Here is an 18,045-nt window from a genome sequence, read left to right as displayed (position 1 = left end):
GTAGGTTAATCTTTTCCTCAACACCAGCTCATGAATTCAATCAGGGAGGAGAAAATTCCTCTCCTACTGAAGCAAAAGGGAACTTTAATACTAACTTCAAGAAGGTTGGATATCATCCATCAAACTAAGGAAAGATGTAAGTCGTTTAATTTATTACTTATTTAAGTATCTTTTACCAGGTTGTCCATTTTTTTAGATACTAAAACTAAGTAAAAGTTTATTTTTCCATAACTACTGTAAAAGCCTTCCACAACTTAAAATTTGCAGTATCTTCTGTATTGCATCCTATTTCCAAGTGTAATGACCCTCAAAATCCAAGATTGATTTTGACTTTACTCTGATCAATACTAATCTCCAAGATATATTAGACTTTACATTGATCTAAACAAAAAAGTCATTATATGTATATTAGTCAATCTCCAAAACATTTATTAAATTTATTTCAAAGACCACAAAAGGTGTATTGTTACAACCATTTCTATCTGGGATTTCTATCCATCATGCTTAGGAAGATTTACGTGCAACCGATAATTCACATAATCACATAGTCACTGTAGTGGATTTCTCAAAATGTCTTGACCCATCCCCTATTATTTTAAGATTAATCTTTTTGTAGGCATTTAATTGGAGGAACACCACCATATTATACAGTTACTGGGCTATTAGAATCCAATCTTACATGGATTCTTACATGGTTGAAGTCAATGGGAGAATATATCTCCCCTTCAGTGACAGAACAGAACCCTTGAAGACTGAGAAGAGTCTAAAATACTACATTTAGATTTTAAGTCCCCCTGAAAGGAAAGCAAGAGAAGCTTTTCCAGTCAAAGGAATTTGACCTTTTAAAGAAGAACCTTTAAATCTTTTTAAAAGAAGAATCACAGCACCCAGAAGGATATTTCTATAAAGCTTATTTTTGAAAAATGTAGATTTCTGATTAGCTTTTTTATGATACTGGCTAATTTCAAATTAGGACTATAAACCCTACACCTACATTAAAGCAGGTGATAACTTTATTTCAAATTTGTTACTGACTGATCTGGTGTAGGCTGCTCTTACTTTCATTCTCTTTCCTCAAGCACACACAAACAAGTCTCAAGCTCAGTAAAAACACAAAGAAAAGAGAACAGTAAATACACGATAGAACTCATAGATTTTAAAATTAAAGATAGTAAGTTAATTTAACACATTCATTATTTAAAAAAAAAAAAAAAGTAATTTTGGCTCCCTATGACACTATAGATTTCAACAGGACTATTTGAATTTCAGATAGATAACACAATTTACTCTTTGCATAGGAAAGACCCTGTATTGTAAATTATCTGAGGCAATAATCATGTGTTTATTCTTTTCCCTCAGGCAATTTATCCTAAATTAAATAATTTTACAACCTAGTTGAAATTTTGTTAAGTAAAAGTGATATTAAACACTCCATGAAATTTCTATCCAGCACTTTAACATAATAAAAAACCGTCTAATACTATTCACAATATTATTTTTTGTAAATTACCCACAGACACTTAAATACAATTCTAATAGACCTCATATAAGTTTGACACACCGACAGCATTTGCTTAAAAATTCAACTTTATACTTCCTTTTGCCTTAGCTCTGGGGATCCAAATACTAAGAGGCACAGAAGTAGGCAGAATAAAGTGATTAGTAATCAAACAGGACGAGAAGCTGCTTAAAAAAAATCAAAAAACAACCAAAAAAATGGATATTAATCAAGAGTGAGGACATAAAAAACTAGAGAGAAGGCAAATAATTTCATAAACATAGTGAGATATTTCAAAAAAATCATCCAAGTTTGACAACAATGGCTTAAACATGTGTCTCAATTTTTCCACGCTGGCTGGAGTGATGATGTCCACACTTCAGATTCAACTCTCTGATGCCTTTTGGACTTCCACTTCCATATCACTACAGCCAATAGCAATCTTCTAATGTGCCAGGGGAGAGAGGTGGGCTAGTATCACTTGTCCTGCTCCATTTAGAACCTATGACATTCAAAATTACCCATTTAAAGTACCTCTCTACTAAATAAAATTGTAGTGGAAATAAACTTGTTTCTACCCAAATGGACAAACAAGCAGTCCCAAAGCATATGGGCTACCTATGTATCCACCAAGCGACAGAGTAGTATTTCCCAAGCTTTGTCATCCTGACTTCAACCAGAAAGAGTACAGCACATTCTCTACGATGGCTGCTAATGGATTAATCCAAAAGACGCGTCTAAGGAACAACTGAGAGCTAAATAGAAGCCTGTGCTATTATCTGAAATGCGAGTAGTTCTGCTGAAGATGCTGGCTTGCCACACGAAAGCAAAATGACATTTTCTTAGGCACTACACAGAAAAAGAGAGAAGAAAAGAACAAGATTCCCCAAGAAGACTAATGCTCTTCTCAACTTGTCTTTCCTGTCCTTTTGAAATTCTCTGTCATTGTTATCAGATTTTCAGCTCCACAAACCACTGCGGACATTTTCCTTGCTGCCCTTGAGATTTTAGGGTAAAAGAAGAATGTCTAAAAACACCTACCTTGCTCATTTTTTTCATGTTTCTTTTATGAAAGGGCTATGATTAGAAACCATTTGGAATATTATGTGTTTTCAGGGGGAATTTATAAGAGTGTGGCAGGTCATACAGAGAGGGAGCCAGTCCTAAGCACAGACTGAGGAATGAGAGGAGGAAAGATGAATCTCACACATCAGGCAGCCTAGAGGGCTGCTGAAGGAAAGGCAAAAGAAGCAAGAATAGAGGGACAAGCTGCACACAATGCGGCTTTAGCCTGCTAAGGCACAGGCAAGCAGCTTAAGCCTGACGTAGAAGAGAAGTCACTCAAGAGAGGTTAAACATTGGCAAGAGCCAAAAAAGAATGAAGGGTTTCTGAAGCTGCGTTTTGAACAGATTGAAGGGGAACTGGATTGGCACATTATGTGGCATGACATTTAAAGCTTTGACAGAAGCTAAATGCAACCATTTCCCTGGGCCCATGCCACTGCTAAGCATATAATCCCTTCTGGAAAATGGGCAAGCTCCATTTCAAAACTTCTGCAGTATTTCCCCATCCCCCTCTGCTGCCACTGGGTGCTTCAGAACCCATTTGCTCTAATGGGGGGATGTTCTCCAAATTTCTGCAGTAAAATTTTATTCAGTGGTAGTAGATACTCAGCTGCTCTTGTGCCAGCAATGTCCTTTATCACAAGGTTCTGCTTCCCTTGTGCTGATCCCCTCCTGAATTTGCACACGGAATCCATATCCTACTTGGGATTTCACTTGGTCAAACAAACCAGGATCTCCCTTATCTCTATGACAACACAGGCTTGCTATATATTCACACCATCCTGTTAGCTATTCTCAAGACCTGGCCTGGTTTCAGTTATTTCTTCTTGAACATGAGTGATCAGAACATTTCATCTCATTCTAAGTTATTACGAGATGATGTTAATATTTTATTAGATCTTTCAAAGCCCTCTCTCCTCAGGCATCATAAGGTTATATTTTACTTTTTTCATTGTTATATTACATCAGTAGTCCAGGTGAATATTTCCTTTACTTCCAAATCACCCCCTAAATTCTATTGCAGAACAAATCTTACATACGTTATGAACATGAGGAGTAATTAATTACAACATTCCAAGGCCTCAACTTCATCAGCTTGTGACATCGACCTTTTTGCCAAATATACAACAGAGGAGAAAGGGACAACTGTGGAAAGAGAGATGGGTTTCCATTCATAAACTTCAAAAAAGCTGCTAAATGAACACATACCACCAGTCAACCATCTCAAAGTTAAAGTGGATTCCCAAATTTTATAACAGTAAGTTTCAACCTGTAACATCTGAATGACCTCCAAGAGGTCTAATATACATAACTAAGAAAAACTGTCCTACTGACAACAAGATCTAAATGGAAAATTTACTTCCACAAGAAAATTGTTAGTGGTCTGCAAATTGAAATAAATTTTACAACCACTTCTTGTATTATTTGGGTGTCTTCCTTGCATGTGGTTTGAGGACAGGGCACAGTTCTGACAGGCACTCCACGCTTGGAAGAAGTGAAACTAACAGCGGAAAGAAGGTATTGAATATATTTAGCTCATGAATAGTTTTACTTCTGGAAGAAAGAGTAACTGTTACATCAGAACAATCCAGAATAGCAGACCAATACCTGTGGTCTATGTGCATATTAGCATTCTAGCTCATGTTTTCCTGCATCTCCTTCACCACAAGTTTACTCCTGGTTTTAAACCCCATCAGGTAAAAGTTGCAAGCACATGAGAAAATAAGTGAAGAAGCAAGAATTTTTTTTCAAGTTATTAAAGAAACAAGCCTCAAGATATCCCTTTTATCTTCTATATATTGCCTTTTTGCTCTAACGAAATAGAGCTGGAGAAGAATTATGCTATGGATAAGAATTAATTTAATACACTTTTGCAGCTGTTAAGACAAAAACTAAAAACTTTGTCTTCCTGATTACATTTTGTATACATTGATTAACTATTGATCAATTGCGATGAAGCAGTGACTTGCATCTTTAGCATATAAGCGGTCAGGGAGAGAGAAGTGAAAGGGAATTTCACCCAGCTTACATTGACCAAATAGTTACCAAAGGAACTACTACGAATAGAAAGCATGGGATTTGGCTACTTTAGTAGAATTCATTAATTCAATAAGATTTTTAGTATCAAGTGCAAACTGATCATCAAAATTATCCCTTTCTCCTCTGACCATGTTAATGTTACAGTAGGATCCAAATAAAAAATTGTTGCTCTCATGTGGATTTAAAGGAGGACCTAACTGAGGCAATCCTAGTTTCCTTTCCCCCTCTTACAGCCAGCTGTGACAAATACACTACGTACAACTGCGGTAATATATGGTACACTGACATGATACGTAGCCTATAGAATTACTATGTCAGAATATTATCACTTTGTCAGCTTCCCACTACTCCCTCTTGTCATAAAATGCTCTATGTGGGAAGATAAATGTGGATCCAAGTGCCTAACCTCAGCTGGAATTTCTGGTATGCTGTACTACCCAGTAAAACAAATTATAAAACACCGGGAATAAAGTGATAGTTGCTAAAGATGCCCTAAAATCCTTAGTTTACAGAGACAAGTCAATGACAATATTAAGCTTCAATCTGTTCCAAGGGCAAAAAACCTGGGCAAAGTATCTCACCAGAAAACCTGCATTACTCCAGTACTGCCATAAACCCAACAGAATTTCTGATAACTTCAGGTAAGAAAAAGAAACATCACTACAGCCCTGCTAAATCTCAAGTCGGAACAGATCTAATAAAATTAACCACTCATGCAAATCTTGATTAAAAAAAGTCTGAAATTATTATCTAATATTATAAAAATAGCTTAATAGAAACCAAGGCATTCCAAAATAAAGCCAATAGTATGGCCAAAACAGTAACACATCATGGACAACGTGTACCTAAAAAATCACCTGCTCCAAAAGCACAGCAAGCTGTTCTCAAGAAACTTGGATAACATTCATCCCTCCCCTGCCCTGTCTTCCAAATGCCCTCCAAGAGATCTGTCGGGGGGAAGGAAAAATAAATAAAAAAATTTAAAAGAAGTTTTCCTCAACAGGATCTTCGGAAAAGAGGACTAAAATTAGGAAATGACAGGATAGGTCCTGTCACTTATCCATAAGTGGCAAATAATTTTAATATGTTATCCTGAAAACATTACAACTAATTTAAAATCCTACAAACATTAAAACTAATGTATGACCCAATCATTTTTTTAAAAGTGGACATTTTTAATGAAATACAAGAGTCTGTTAGAACAACTTTCCTCAGTGCAGCTCCATCAAATTTAGTGCTGATTTATAAATTGCCAGATATAGCCACAGCAGAATTTTAACTGAGACTTAAGCATCCCAACCTTACTGTTACACACTAAATAGTGCATACTACACATAAAAACTCATCCATAACTCAGACTATTTTTTTCAGTTTCCATAATACCACAGATTTACATTGCATTCAAGTCGAGTTCTTAAAAGAAAACATCATCACCTTGAATTTAATTTTATGCCAACAGCATTTACTCTGAGGCTGATTTTTTAAATTATACCTTTTCCCGTACTTTCCTTTTGGTTGTTTAGGAGTGCTCGAGGAGAACTCTCAACGTACGGGATATAAGCCTGTCCCAGCCCCTCTTTGCTCTCTTTTCACACACCTCTTCGCTCCTCTCTCAGCATCACTTCACCAGCGCTGTTGCAAAACACCCTATAACCAACCACATAGGTAACAGCCCCCAGCTCCTCCAGGCGCAGAGTTGTGCTTCGGCTACTCCGTAAAGGGGGCAACTACAAACTCCTGTTAATACACAGAAATCAACCTGACAAATGAGACTTTTGCCTAATGCTTTTCAGAGACAGCAATTATTTGCTTTCACAAAGCAACCCGGCAGTTTCACTCCTGAACCGAGGGCTCGGTTATGGAAAGCCTGCCAAACCCTCTCTTGAGAGCTTCGTTGCACCCAGCGTATTCTTTGCTTTTTATAGACATGGTTTCACGTCATGCTTTTTTGCTCCCCCCACCCCCAGAGTCACACCACAGCTAAACGGCCGCTTCTAAGGCTGTTAAACTCTGCGTAACAGCTACGACAACCCGGGGCCGTTTTCCCAGCCGGACGCCCGAGCGGCTTTGCAACTCCGCGGCAGCGGCAGCGCGCACCGACTTCCAGAAGCAGCCAGCAACTCCCGCAGCCGAGCCGGGGCCGCCCGGGGGCCCGCGCTTCAGCCCCGCACGGTCCCGCCGAACCCAGCCGAGCGGCGGGGCGGTGACGAAGCGCAGGGCGCAGGTGAGAGCCCGGCTCCGAGGCCGCCCGTAACTTCCCAGCCGGGCGCCGCCGCTGCGCGCCTTCCCCGCACCCTCCCGCGGTGGCTCCGCGCACCTCGCCGCTCCCGGCCGGGGCCGAGCGGGGCAGAGGCTGCCCGGCAGTGGGAGGGCGCCCTAGGGCAGCGCTGCCGCCCTCCCTCCCTCCCGCACTCACCTCACCGCACCGCACCTCTCGCCTCGACACCGGGACGCGGAGGCAGCGCCTCCCTCCTGCGGCGGGGCGGGGCGGGCGGGGCGGAGGCTCCGCGCCCCCCCCCGCCGGTGCCCCGCACCGCCCACGCTCCCTTCCGCGGGCATTCGCCCGGCCCCCCGGCATCACGCGGCCGCCTCTCCCCAAGAGCCAGCGGCTCCATCCGCAATGCAGCTACGGCCGCCCTCTCCTCCTGTCCTCCTCCCCTCCTCCTCCTCCTCCAGCCCAGCCCGGACCGGCCGGAGCGGGCACCTGCCCGCCGCCCCCTCGGATCCGAGCGTACCCGCTCCGCAGCGCGGCCCCGGCCCCACCCCGCGGACAGAAGGACGGTCGGACGGACGGCGCCGGGGCGCCGCGGGTGGGCCCACGGCCAGAGCGGGGCCAGGGAGCTCCTGCCGCTGGCAGAGGGGAAAAATAAGGGAAAAAGAAAAAAAAGAAGACACAAACAAACAAACAAACAAAAAAAAACCACAAGGAAAGGGCGTTATTTCCAAAAGGACTTTTGCGGGCTGCTTCTCTGCCCCCAAACCTATTACTGCAGCGGGCCCCTGGGACGGGGCGAGATTAATTGCTCTGTGTTACGAAGAAAATGATAGATGCCGTTAATCAGGGAAGTTGTAAGTCATCCACGTTAGTAGATGGAATTCAGAGATTAGCTGGGACAGATGGCGGGCAAACGCAGCGCTCTTCAGGTCTGGCGTAAATCACTCAACTTCTGGAATTATTAAGCAGCCAATGACAGAATCGCATACATTTTCTTAGAGAAGTGTTTCTTAGGAAGATGAATCTTCACTTCATATTGTGAAAGAGTGTTTCCAATCGCTGTTACGTTTCCCTTTCTAAATAATGAAAGTATTGGGTTTTCCTTCCTGGATGTCAGAAAATTCAAACCTGAAAGAGAAACGAGGCTTTTCACACAGATATCTTTCAGACATAGATAAGAAGCAAAGCTAGGCAAACGACACGAGTACCCGAATCATTGCTTTAATGCCTTTTCTGAAATAAACAGGCAAAGTTGTAAGATAATAGGTTTGTCCTGATATCTCCAGCAGATTTATCTTTACTTGCCGTAACTACTGCAGCAAAATACAATTTTTTTCCCCAGTTTTGTTTTCATGCACTTTGAGGAAAGCAGTGAAGCAATGCCACTTTTATTCACTACTTCTAAAAGAACATCAGACATTCTGTGGAATCTAAATATTCCAGGCAGACAGAAGACCGTTTTTCATTAGCCTCCCCTAATTTTTTTTTTTTCAACATAGCAAAAATGAGTTATGGTATGATCAACTTCAATCAATCTTTCATGGTATCACATTGATTGATATGTCAAATGCTTGTCTAAATATAAGCTTAGCACCAATACCTATGACTGAGTAATTCTGAGCTTGATTGCATGTCCTGCAATAATGTGATCAATCTACAGCAACATTCAGAATTTTGCAGAAACCTGCTCTATAAATCCAATAATAGCATCTATTCTATCACATAAAAGGGACCACAGTCCAAAACAAGTTTACAATAGCTATTAAAGAACATATTCGAACCTCAACCTCATGATATGTAAATGGTTTACCAAGCTAACAAGTTTAATTTTCATTATTAAAAACTTTTTTTAGGAAAATTCATGTTATTTTTATTAGATTTAAGAAAAGCAATGTACAAAATATCAAAAGTGCCATTTTTTTAAACTTACTCTCACCATCTGGACTTACTGAGCACCGTACACTGGTTCATCTTTAAATTGCTTCAGTATCTGATACAGAAACAGTGTCACACGTAAGTATCATCTTTCCTAACTGTGGTGCAAAATGTAGTAACAAATCAGGTTTAAATTATTTATTTTTTAACTCAAAAGGGCAAGACTAACACTTCAAGTAGACAACCAGGTCATTATTATGACTTAGAAATATCACTATATACAATCCAAATAATTTAGGTTGGGGAGGATGTTTAGAGATGATCTAGTTCAACCCCTTCAGCGCACCTTCAAAGCTAGATCAGCTTCCTCAGCACCTTGTCCAGCCAAGTTTCAAAAATATGGAGTTTTTGACTTTCTGGACAATGTGTTCAGTTTTGACTACTGCTTATTGTGGAGAATGTTTTGGGGTTTTTCCCCCCAATAAGTATTTCCATTGCTGCAACTTGTGTCTGTTGCTGCTCATCCTTCCTTTGGGTGCCTGAGAAGAGTGAGGTTCTGCCTTCCCTGTAAGCACTCCCTCAGTAGTTGAAGATAGCAATTAGATCCTCCACCCTAGCCTTCTTTTCTTCAGACCTCTCAGAAATGTCACTAACTGTTCACAAATTCACTACTCTTTCCTGTTCCTTTTTATAAAAATTCTCACTGAATTTCATATTATAAAGTAAAACTGTTATTTGTGGAGTTTTTTCCCATCTCACAGAGTATTAAAAATGGATAGCTAAAATGACTCATCCATCTTCTAAACGAGGTACTCATGAAACCTACACAAAACAGCATGGTCAAAGTAAAAGTGCCTCCTAAGTTCCTGTTTCTGTCAGAACGAGCAAACATTAAGGTCAAAGTCATTTATATCCTATTTGGCCATACAAGTTGGTCATACAGTCACTTTAAGGGTATCAGCAGCACCTACAAAGCAGACAGAGTTTACCCAGGCCTTTCGTAAAAAAAAACACATTTAATACTGAATGTTAGGATTTTCCACTAACAGTAATGACGTTTGCCTGAGATGCAGTTTCTCAGGCATATTTGAAAGCTAATATACATTTTTATGCACGTGGCCTTTGCAGAGCCACGTCGCTAGTGCTGAGATAGGTTTTGAAGTGAAGCTGTTAGGGATGTTAGCTCAGAGGGAGGTTGGGAAAGGGAAGAACTGGCAAAAAGGGTAGCCTGGGTTGAAACTGTTTTCCCTTTTGTTCGCACAAGCTCTGGTTTGTCTGCCACCACAGCAAAAAAGAAAACTACAATTTCTAGCCATTATATTAATCTTAAACTCTTTGAATTCTTTACCAGTATTCCATTAATACTATTTGTATCTAACTTATTACCCATTTCTCCATTACATAAATTATGTACTTTTTCTGTCTGCATACATATATATATCTTCTCAAAAAATACCTATGCTTATAAAGCATATAATCTTTTAGAATCATAGAATCATTTAGGTTGGAAAAGACCTTTAAGATCATCAACTCCAACCATTAACCTAGCACTGCCAATTCCACTCCTAAACATGTCCCTGAGCACCACATCCATACATCTTTTAAATACCTCGGGGATGGTGACTCAACCACTTCCCTGGACAGCCTGTTCCAATCCCTGACAACCCTTTCAGTGAAGACATTTTTCCTACTATCCAATCTAAACCTCCCCTGGCGCAACTTGAGGCCATTTCCTCTTGTCCTATCACTTGTTACCTGGGAGAAGAGACCAACACCCACCTCGCTACAACCTCCTTTCAGGTAGTTGTAGAGAGCAACAAGGTCTCCCCTCAGCCTCCTCTTCTCCAGGCTAAACAACCCCAGTTCCCTCAAACTCATAAGACCTGCTCTCCAGACCCTTCACCAGCTTTGTTGCCCTTCTCTGGACACACTCCAGCAACTCAATGTCCTTCTTGTAGTGAGGGACCCAAAACTGAACACAGTATTCGAGGTGCGGCCTCACCAGTGCCGAGTACAGGGGCACAATCACTTCCCTGCTCCTGCTGGCCACACTATTCCTGACACAAGCCAGGATGCTGTTGGCCTTCTCGGCCACCTGGGCACACTGCCAGCTCATGTTCATCCAGCTATTGACCAGCATCCCCAGGTCCTTTTCCGCCAGACAGCTTTCCAGCCACTCTTCCCCAAGCCTGTAGCATTGTGTGGGGTTGTTGTGGCTGAAGTGCAGGACCCAGCACTTGGCCTTGTTGAACCACATAAAATTGGCCTTAGCCCATCTATCCAGCCTGTCCAGGTCCCTCCGCAGAGCCTTCCTTCCCTCAAGCAGATCAACACTCCCGCCCAACGTGGTGTCACCTGCAAACTTACTGAGGGTGCACTCGATCCCCTCATCCAGATCGTTGATAAAGATATTAGACAGAGCTGGCCCCAAAACTGAGCCCTGGAAACACCACTTGTGACCGGCTCCCAACTGGATTTAACTCCATTCACCACAATCCTTTGGGTGCGGCCAAAGTTTTTTTACTCAGTGAGTATGCCCATCCAAGCCATGAGCAGCCAGTTTCTCCAGAATGCTGTAGGAAATGCTGTCAAAGGCTTTACTAAAGTCTAGGTAGACAACATCTACAATTTTCTCTCATCTACTAAGAGGGTCATCTTGTCATAGAAAGAGATGAGGTTAGTCAACCAGGACATGCCTTTCATAAACCCATGCTTACTGGGCCAGATCACCTGGTTGTCCTGTATGTGCTGCATGACGGCACTCAGGATGATCTGCTCCGTAATCTTCCCTGGCACCAAGGTCAGACTGACAGGCTGTAGTTCCCCAGATCCTCCTTCCAACCCTTCTTATAGATGGGCATCACATTTGCTAAGCTCCAGTCAACTGACACCTCCCCAGTTAGCCGGGACTGCTGATAAATGATGGAAAGCAGATTGGTGAGCACTTCTGCCAGTTCCTTCAGTACCCTTGGGTGGATCCCATCCCGCCCCATAGACTTCTGTGTGTCTGAGTGGAGTGGCAGGTTGCTAACCATTTTCCCTTCGATTATGGGGGCTTCATCCTGCTCCCCATCCCTGTCTTCCAGCTCAGCGGGCTGGGTACCCAGAGAACAACTGGTCTTACTATTAAAGACTGAGGCAAAGAAGGCATTAAGTACTTCAGCCTTTTCCTCAGCCTTTGTCACTATATGTTTCCCCTTGCATCCAATCAAGAATGGAGATTCTCCTTAGCCCATCTTTTGTGGCTAATGTATTTATAGAAGCATTTTTTATTATCTTTTATAACAGTAGCCATATTAAGCTCTAGTTGGGCTTTGGCCCTTCTATGTTTTTCCCTGCATAACCTCGCTACACCTTTGTAGTCCTCCTGACTTGCCTGCCCCTTCTTCCAAAGGTCATAAACTCCCCTTTTTTCCCTGAGTTCCAGCCAAAGAGCTCTGTTCAGCCAGGCTTGTCTTTTCCCCTGCTGGCTCATCCTTTGGCACATTGGGACGGCCTGCTTCTGCGTCTTTCAGATTTACTTCTTAAAGAATGCCCAGCCTTCCTGGACTCCTTTGCCCTTCAGGGCTGCCTCCCAGGGGACTCTGTCAATCAGTCGCCTAAACAGGATGAAGTCTGCCCTCCAGAAGTCCAAGGTGGCAGTTCTGTTGACTCCCCCTCTTACTTCTCCAAGAATTCAAAATCCTATCATTTCATGATCGCTGTACCCAAGACAGCCTCCAACCATCGCATCACCCGAAAGTCCTCCTCTGTTCACAAACAACAGGTCCAGCGGGGCGCCTTCCCTAGTTGGCTCACTCACCAGCTGTGTCAGGAAGGTCTCTTCCATGCACTCCAGGAACCTCCTAGACTGCTTCCTCTCTGCTGTATTGTATTTCCAGCAGACAGCTGGTAAGTGGAAATCCCCCACAAGAACAAGGGCTAGCAATTGTGAGACTTCTCCCAGCTGCTTGTAGAACATTTCATCTGCCTCTTCATCCTGGTTGGGTGGTTTATAACAGACTCCCACCATGGTATCTGTCTTGTTGTCCCTCCTCCTGATTCTTACCCATAATCTCTCAACTCTATCATCCCCATCACTGAGCTCTAGGCAATCAAAACACTCCCTAACATGCAGAGCTACCCTACTGCCTCTCTTCCTTGCCTTGAAGAGTGTATAGCCATCCATTGCAGCACTCCAGTTGTGCAAGTCATCCCCCCACATTTCCACGATCACAACTATATCACAGTTTTCCTGCTGCACAAGGGCTGCCAGCTCCTCCTGTTTGTTGCCCATGCTGCATGCATTGGCGGAGACCTTACGCATCTCATGGATACAGACATTCTTGTTTTAAAGAATCCCCATTTCACACCAGGAACAAGCAGGCAGGTATATCTGAAATGTAATATTCTGCTATATTGCAGAATCACCATCACATTCTAAACAAATCTAGCACCCTTGCAAGGTGTGTTTGTAATTTGGTTTGTAATGGTTTTTTCAGGCCCTTTAGAGAAAATCAAGGATTAGAATTGAAAAGAAATTGTCTCAAGTGTTCTGGCAGACAGTCTTTAAAGAAAGAAGGAAAAAATATCTTCTTAAATCTGTTAAGAATTTGTGAAACATTTGAGAGGTTTTGTAATGATGCAAAAAATAGAAGGGAAAAAAATTTCCTCTAAGGGACTTGATGAGACAAAATACACATTCATAGTCAAGGAGCTAAACAACTCAACAAATTGGAGTGGGATAAGGAAGCTTTCACCTCAGTTCAGCAAAGCTGTGATAAATTGACTGAGTTGTTACTATTTTACATATTCTATGCCTTAAGTGACATTAATATAGTTATTTCAGTGGGCAGAAGTCTACCCAAGAAATCACCACTGCAGCAGACCCTAATTAGCATTCCTGTTCACAGTCTATATAGAAAGCATTAGTTTTCTAGTACTGTGTGGACTCGGACGGCACACACAACTATACCTCTGATTACATTGAAAAGTTTAAGGCAAAAATGAGGGTGAAGTGCAGACAGACTTACACTGCCTATGCCTACGATGCAGCTCAGCACTTACCTGCTCTTTTCCGAACCACTGTCTTCTAGCTTTGTTTTAAAATAAGAAGTTATCATTAAATAAATGTATTTTCCTTCCTCCATTTGAAATTTTATTCCCAGCACAAAGTAAAAAATCTGTTAAATTTTTTTATCCAAGAACTATTCCTTAAAGAACAGAGAAGTTTGAAGGCACTCCCTTAGTATTTTGGCCACACATCCTAAAGCAGAAGAAACACAAAAGAATACTTAATTTTCCATCTATTTTGGGATACCTCTGCTTTTGCCTCAGAAACAAAACTGTCTTTTGTCTTCATTTCTGAAGCATCCAAACTGGATGATCTTCCATTTGTTAGTTTTCCTAACAGATTTATATCTTTGAAGAGGCTTCTGCTGAAGAATTTTCTTTTCCTAGAACATCAATTGAATTGTTAACAGTGCATTTGATGTACTAGAAATAGATTATAAAAAATATACTTGAGTGGAAGCAGATGTTGGACATTCCTTTCCTGTTCAAATCCATTTTTCTGTGTATCCCCTAAAACTGAACATTTGAAAGTACCGGAATATAAATTGCTCATTGAGGAAAGTTCTGCCATGCCATAAAGGCTTGCCTTGGAAGAACTGACATTTGAATCAGGTTTTAAGAGACGTATCATGTTATTTTTTATCTACTACCACTAACTCCAGCAATACTATGAAGATCAGAACAATAAATATTTCCAGCTGTCAAGAGTCAGAAATCTGGAAAGCTTTGTAAGGATGGGAGGAAAGCCTGGACAGCACCTGGAGGGAAAGGGGGAAAGAAGAGCCTGAAACCATATTGCCCAGAACATTGATGGGCACAAGGGCTGAAAGGGGTGCACAAAGCAGCTGCTGGAAGCCGAGAGTGACATTTGTGTAACTAAAGCAAGAAAATGTTTTCAGGGCAGAACTAGCTAATTTTTTTATTTTTTTAAGTCAGATGGGGATTTAGCTTCTCAGGTAAATTTATTTTGCCTAAGGTCTGCAAGCTTTGCTGCTAAAAGCCCTGTGCAACAAGCAGCGAAAATTTTATTCAGATCAATGAGGTTAATAGGACCATTCCAACACTTCGCACTTTAAGAAATTGAAAGAGGAAATAGTTACAAGCATCCACTCCGATTTATACCTGTGGGCCTCTGTGCTTGCCACGCCAATAAGCACATGTGGTCTCTTGAAGGAAATCTTATTATTATAAGGATCGATACTGTCGCTCATGACAAAGTATTTTGGGGACTTTCCTAGCAACAGTGCAGGATGGCATACAGCTGTTGCCGTAGACCTGTAGGAATGTCAATTTTCAGTCATGAGATAGGACAACTCAAAGTCTACCCTCCCTTATAGGGGTAGGGTATATGGAGTCTAGAAATCCCTGTGCAGAAGACTGCATTGATCCAGTGCAGCAAAGTATCCACTCATTCTTCTCACTGAGTTCTCCAAGTTGTAGCTAATCTAGGTGTACCTAAGGATACTCCCTGAACCCTTTTTTTTTTCCTGGGTATTTTAATAGAACTTACTTTCAAAACACGAGAGCTTTTGTGTGTATATATATCTTCTAGACAACGTATCTAGTTCTTTATAATATATGAATTATTGTCAGATTTTAAAAACTATTACAGAAATGTTATTAATTTCATTAAAAATTCAATGTATTTTTACAAATGGAGATATATCCCTGGTCACCCCTATTCCACAGGGTGGAGAAAATAGATTGTGTCATCCTAAATTAATGCCAGTATTTTAACTCACCTCTCCCTTGCTTTAAGCTGAAGGTACAAGGAGTATGAGGAGAACATTCCTGTCCTGGATTCACGCTCCTGACACATGCTCTGCACTGGACTTACTGCTTTTCTTTCACAAGTACTTACCTGGAAATTTGAAACTATCATTCACTGCACATCGAATATATACCAAACAAAAGCATGTCAGCTTTAGCATTATAAAATCTGATTTACGAGAACAAGAACCTTTATTGCACACCATTATTACATTTGTAATGCCTATATGAAACCCCAGTTGGCTATTACCTTTATTAATGACAATGAACCTTCTTAACATTAGTTAACTACTGTATAGAGAAGTACTTTCTTGCCAGTTATGTTTACACTAGAATTAAACTGACAAAGGATAATTCACTGAAACATTTTTTTAACATAGTTTGGAGACTAGAGAAACTCCAGGGAATTGGCAGTTCAAAATATAAAGGTCAGTTTCTGTTAACAAAAGCAGAATATACATAGAATTTTCATGAAAAGCCGGCCCATTGTGGACCAGTTGTTCATTACTCTCATCATCCCTTAGGAAACATGTAGATAATCCTATTTCAAGACACACAGTATAGCTGAAATTTAGGCAGAATGAACAAGGCTTGAATCTGCTACAAAGGACCATATATCAAAGGCACAAAGGACTTAGTTCATAGCTAAATCAGGAACTGTAAAAATCCAGTCTGGTTGAAGAAGACTCAGGAGACTTTCCTGGATGTGCCTGTAGAGAACTAAAAATATATCCCCAATAGCATCTTTAAGTGTACTGCAAGAAATCACTAATTTACCATTAAGAACAAACATAATATTACTCATACTGATGTAAAACTTTTCACTCAAGGAAGCCCCTATCTGCAGTAAGATCATGATCTTTGGCCCTGTGAGTAGAAGCAGCGTGGTGAGGAAAGAACTCCTAGACTTTCATTTGTTTCAATTTTTAGCCATAAAACTGTACAGAATTTTTTCAAGCGGAACGAATGCATGTTTTCTATGCATACGCTATATAAGTAGCTTATGTTTTACATAAAGGATTTAGAGGATCTGGTCTGACAACATAAAGATTTATGGGGTCTTTTCATTTACTGGAAGGAGGTACCAGGTCATCCTATCACTGACACATCATGAACTGAACATGACCACTAGAGATGGCCAGGTTTTAATGCATTACATTCTAAAGACCACCATTTTCAATTTTAAACTTACATCCTTTCCTGTGTTGGATGTCTCAGGTATGGCCAAATGCAGACTGCTCCTCACTGGGATTTTGGCTCAGACAAATGGAAACATCACTATTCCAAGGGACAGGATCAAGAGATGGTGTGCCTGTAAAACTTAGGAATTATTTTCAGCAGTGAGTTTTCTGTTTGCTCTTTGTCATCAGTTTTACTGTGGTGATACTTTTTTTACAGAAGATTACAACTTTTTCTACTAGACTGGAACATTGCATAACATCACAAATACCAATTTAGTAATTTTTAAATAGAGCATTATTCTTACCTGAGAGAAGATCTCATTATGTTATGAAAGCTGACTTGCTCAGTGGTACAGCATGAACTCTGCATCATATAGGATGGTCTATATAGGATTATTTTGGAAATGTGACTACAGAGTAGCACATTTTTAGAGTATATATGATATGAAAATATTTTGTTGTGATAGTCTTTAAAGACATTTTACTGTCACACAGAGTCATTCTTTAAACTGTCATTCTTTAAACTGCTATCACATAAGCATTACCAGAAAAGATAAATCATCATAAAAACTGACCAGCAGAAATGGTTGCAGAGCTGTGTTTGTATCTTCTAAAATCCCTTAGGGGGAAATAACTGTGCATGTCTATTCATATGACTGGGTCTTCTGACACCTTAGGGAATTTTCCTTTCTTGACTATGGAAACACTTCGTGGGGGTTCAGATTTTATTGAGATCAGAGTTGAATTTTTTGTTTGTTTATTTCTAAATGAGGCAATAAAGTCTCAGCATCTATGAAAGGATAGGTGTAGCTAAGAGGAAAGGTAGGAATAACTAATCTGGCTCTCTTACACAAAATTCTGTCCACAAGCACTACAGCTGAAATCAGTAGCATTATCTAAACTTGAGTAGAAGTGCCAAAAAGGGGATTTATAAAACCAAATAAAGAACAAGCAGCCCAATTCTCATCCTTGAGGTTGAAAGTAAAGTTTCCTGTAGCTTTGATGAGGATATTATTTTTTTCCTGCCATATCTGATATATATTTACTTATTTAAAAGCCAGAGAAATTTACTAATATGCCACACACATTTAATAACCTGATCAATAATACAAATTTAATATTTGAGCTAAACTCTGCATTGAGAAATCTAATTAGTTTTTCAGCATAAGGCTCTAGGGTTTGAAAGCTAGCATTTGAGGGGGGGTTGTAGTTCTGAATTTTTCTAGCTGATCTAAAAAAAAAATGCAAAAAACAAAACAAGAGTTAAGGATTAAAGAGCTCGATACTCAGCTGCTTTTTAAATACTAAAGGCTGAGACCTCTGGACTCATAAGGCTGCAAGACCCCTAG

General features: G+C 40.7%; 1 protein-coding gene across 1 annotated transcript in view; it reads right to left on the bottom strand.

Annotated features, from left to right (window-relative positions):
* The window catches only part of THSD7A (thrombospondin type 1 domain containing 7A), a 300,628-nt gene extending 293,540 nt beyond the window's left edge, over positions 1 to 7,088 (bottom strand). The window contains exon 1 of the mRNA XM_064444530.1: positions 7,020 to 7,088. The gene's annotated coding sequence lies outside the window, so the exon portion shown is untranslated. The remainder of the gene's footprint in view (positions 1 to 7,019) is intronic.
* Between the last annotated feature and the right edge of the window lie 10,957 nt (positions 7,089 to 18,045).

This window comes from Phalacrocorax carbo, chromosome 2 (assembly GCF_963921805.1).
Source record: "Phalacrocorax carbo chromosome 2, bPhaCar2.1, whole genome shotgun sequence".
NCBI classification, from domain to species: Eukaryota; Metazoa; Chordata; class Aves; order Suliformes; family Phalacrocoracidae; genus Phalacrocorax; species Phalacrocorax carbo.
This window is presented reverse-complemented; position numbering and strand designations above follow the sequence as displayed.